This window comes from Astatotilapia calliptera, chromosome 5, assembly GCF_900246225.1.
Source record: "Astatotilapia calliptera chromosome 5, fAstCal1.2, whole genome shotgun sequence".
Lineage (NCBI taxonomy): Eukaryota > Metazoa > Chordata > Actinopteri > Cichliformes > Cichlidae > Astatotilapia > Astatotilapia calliptera.
In genome coordinates this window covers 13,036,442-13,040,230 of record NC_039306.1, presented here as the reverse complement: position 1 = coordinate 13,040,230, position 3,789 = coordinate 13,036,442, and positions in this window count along the sequence as shown.

Sequence of the window (3,789 nt, the reverse complement as noted above, 5' to 3'; positions counted from 1 at the left end):
TTATTATTATTATTATTAGTTCTTTTTTCCTCTGTCAGTGTTTAGATTTTTTTTAATTAATGTTATTGATATTTACTATTGAATTGCTGTAGTTTTATATAGAAGGAGGAACACTTTCATCTGGTGAAAATACTAAGCTATTATTACAAACCATACATCTATATTGGCAGCCATTGTAGTAAAGTCTTTAAATTTCTTGAGCTTTGGTCCTAGCAACAGTTGTCTTAGGCATCATAGAAATAAACAATGCAACTGTTTCCCCAAATATTATCTCTTACAGAGGGGTGTGGGCCAATTTTTATACATACAAAAAGAATTGGAAACCTGCAATGGCTCCAGTCACAAGTTTGTAATTCTTGGGTTTTTAACTTTTCCTCTTCTGGAAATACCAGGACACAGTATTTATTTCAAAGAAATCTAGCTAGGCAGGACACTACAACCAGTGGTTAAACAAAATTTCAGTAACTCAAATGACTCACATTAACCAATGGTTGGAAGAGACTCCCAGTAGATAAACCAGTGTCTGACTGTCAGTTCATTTCAGACACTGAAATTTGGCAGATGGCTGAGTTTGGTCTTTTCTGGGGTCTCCATGTTGCTTGCTCTCACTTCAACTGAGACCTGAAAAGCTTCACTTTTAACAGCAACTGTTCAAACCTGTCTTTTCCCCATAAATGAATACAGATAATATAAATATAGTTTTGGATTAATTATGTCACACGTGTTGCAGTAGAATGCCCTTGGCACTTTTTTTGTTCAATTTTCATGCACACCAGTGAAACTAGTGATACCCAGACCCCATTAACCCTGTGATGGATTAACTCTGTCTTGAACTCTGTTTGATTTTAGCAATCATGCATGAAAAACTACATTCATCTTGTTAACATAGGGGCCATACTTTTGATTATGTGAATAGCTGGCAACCAAGAGCAGACTACGTGAGAGGTATAACATTTACAACAGTTATGTTCATTTTATTATATCTGTGTAACAAAGGGTTTCTCATGTGTATGCGTCACCAGCGACCATCCACTCAGGATCTTCTTTGTAATGCTTTTGTCTACTGTACAGCTGCATTAACCCAGCATCCAAAAAAAGACACTTAACTCTGGGTGACAGAGCTACATTGGTAGCAATTGAAACTAATGTTTTCATCCAGCTTGGTAAGCCATTAGATCCTTCTTTGCTACAGAGAGATGAAAATCACACCATAACTGCCTATTTTAACCGCAGTCAAATATGAAAAACAGTTACTTGACATAAGGCTATATTGCACTTTTTTTTTCATTTTAATCCTTTTGATTTCATATCAAACAATGAGGCCAAAAAATATGTATTGCCTTCTTTTTATTCTGGGCTCTCAGGGGCCTCTCCAGTAAAATTGGTACATTTTCAAAACACTCTAGTCTCACTTTGGTTCTGAAATAAGCAAAAAATAAAAAAATAAAAAAATTGAAATTAGATCAAGATGCACACATTACACAGTTATACAGTACACATGCATTGCAGGATTTTCATCAACAGCTTCACATGAGAGGTGATAGTGAGACCAGGGCCTCATTTTCATTTCATTTCCTGGCTCTTGTTTCATTTAAGCTTTGTGAACTTTGTGTCCATTTATTTAATTCCTTCAAATAGAATAAAGTAGTTGATATCATTAAAAGGGATTTGTGAAACCAAATCCATCAGGCATCTATTTTCATACAACTTTTCATATATAAGTCTTCTTTGTATAGCTCAGCTCCCGTTTCCCCACTCCCATTTTAATACAGATACAATGCTTTGTTCTATTATTACACTTTTGTATAGATCTGGTTCTCAGTTTCTCTGAAAAATCTTTGCACTAAGGTTTTAAAAATGCAATTAATGATCTAAAGAAAGATCTGCAATTGCAGTTTAATTTGCTCAGATGTGTTGAATATTAAATGAAATTCAAACTTGCCAACAAAAAGGTATATAGAAAAAAAAATGCCTTAAGCATTGAAAATAAGGCTGAATATTTCTTAGTGCTAAAATTGCTTCAGGGAAATATGGACTAATAATAACTAATGCAGTCATTTATTGAATTATGCTTCCCCTCAGTGTATATTTACAGTATGTACCTGCTCTCCTGCCTTCATACACTCCCTATCAGTTAGCCTATGTAAAACATCTGTTAACATAAGCTAACTAATTCTCAAAGATCATGACTTTTCAATAGAACTAAAGCATTAGCGATGCACAAGTTTTTACTGATGGATGTTGAAATGTGAAAGTCACCTGCAGGTGAACGTAAAAAGTTTCTGAAGATTTTTTTTTTTTCATTTAAAAAGTCATTTATTTTTATTTTATACTGATCTTTGTCGAATTCTGCAGTTTCTCATTCTGTTTTATTTTAGATTGTCTGTTTGTCACATTTGCCTTTTTTATATTTCAGATAGGTTTCAAATATGCAAATCTGTCACTGGAGTGACATGTACAAATATTAATCAAAAAGCAAACACAAAAAAACAACAACTTATGACTTGTTGTGCAATACTGCAAAATATTTTTTAGTACCAACAGGTGGTACTAACCTTTAAGTAAGACGTAATTTCCTGAAGAGTAAATATTTGAATCTCCAGTTAAACTAAACCCAACAAAGAATCCTTTGTAGTTTGGAAAGTTAACCAAACTAAACCACTATCCACAGTCTTGTCATTTGAAATGCACTGATTAAATATGTGTCACATCAAACTGAATTTTGTTTTAGCAAAATATCATATTTTTGTGACTGATAAAGGTATGAATGCGTGAGGGGTATGAAACACAGTAGCACTGCCACTAAGCCCATTTTCTACCTACTTATATCAAAATCTCGTGTGTGTGTTTGTGTGTGTGTTTATGTACATGTATGTGTGTGTATTTGAACCTTGGAAATTATTTGATATATATATATATATATATATATATATATATATATATATATATATATATATATATATATATAATTTTTTTTTTTTTTTTTTTTTTTTTTTTTTTTTTTGAGAAGCCGGCCCTTTGCACCAAAAGCAGTAAATCCAATGAACATGAGTCCACCATATCAAATAACAATTCTACATTCTGCTTATTTAGACATGTCTAACTATCTCTCTACAAAATATTCCAATCAGAATGCTTATCAAATTAAGCTGAAAAACCTTATTGGATCCGCACAAGAATAGCCTGATTTCAAATGTCATATTGTCTACATTTGTTTATTTTTGGTTGGTTTTTTTTTTTTTTTTGTTTGTTTTGTTTTTGGTTTTTTTGTCTTTTAATGAGAACAACATATCTGCAAGATTTGGATTCGAATATAGATGCAGCATTAAACAAAACAGGGCTGGATTTTGGGCTATGTAACAGTGACACATCTGTTAATGAATAAATACAGCCTTTTAGTTGGGGTCCAGGTCTAGCTAGGTCTTCTGGGAAAATAAGTTGTATTTTATTTATCCTTCTCCCCACATTCTGTCAACTGTTTGATCATGGTCTCTTTCCTTCATTACACCATATACCAGCCCTTCCTTTTTGAGAATGTACATGGGATTTTTTTTTTTTTTTTCCAATTCGTAAAGAAGAAGAAAAAACATTTTTAAAAGAATTTGAAAGTTTGGGTTTTTGTTTGTTTTTCTATGGCCAATCTGTAAGCTACAAAAGTGTAAAATGTTTTTGTTTTTTTTTTCTTAATAAAAAAAAAAAAAATGTCTTCAGAAAATGAAGTCTGAGTTCCATGTGTCTAGAGTGGTATTTTTATGCACACATATCCACAGTTTGTTCCATTTAAGTTCA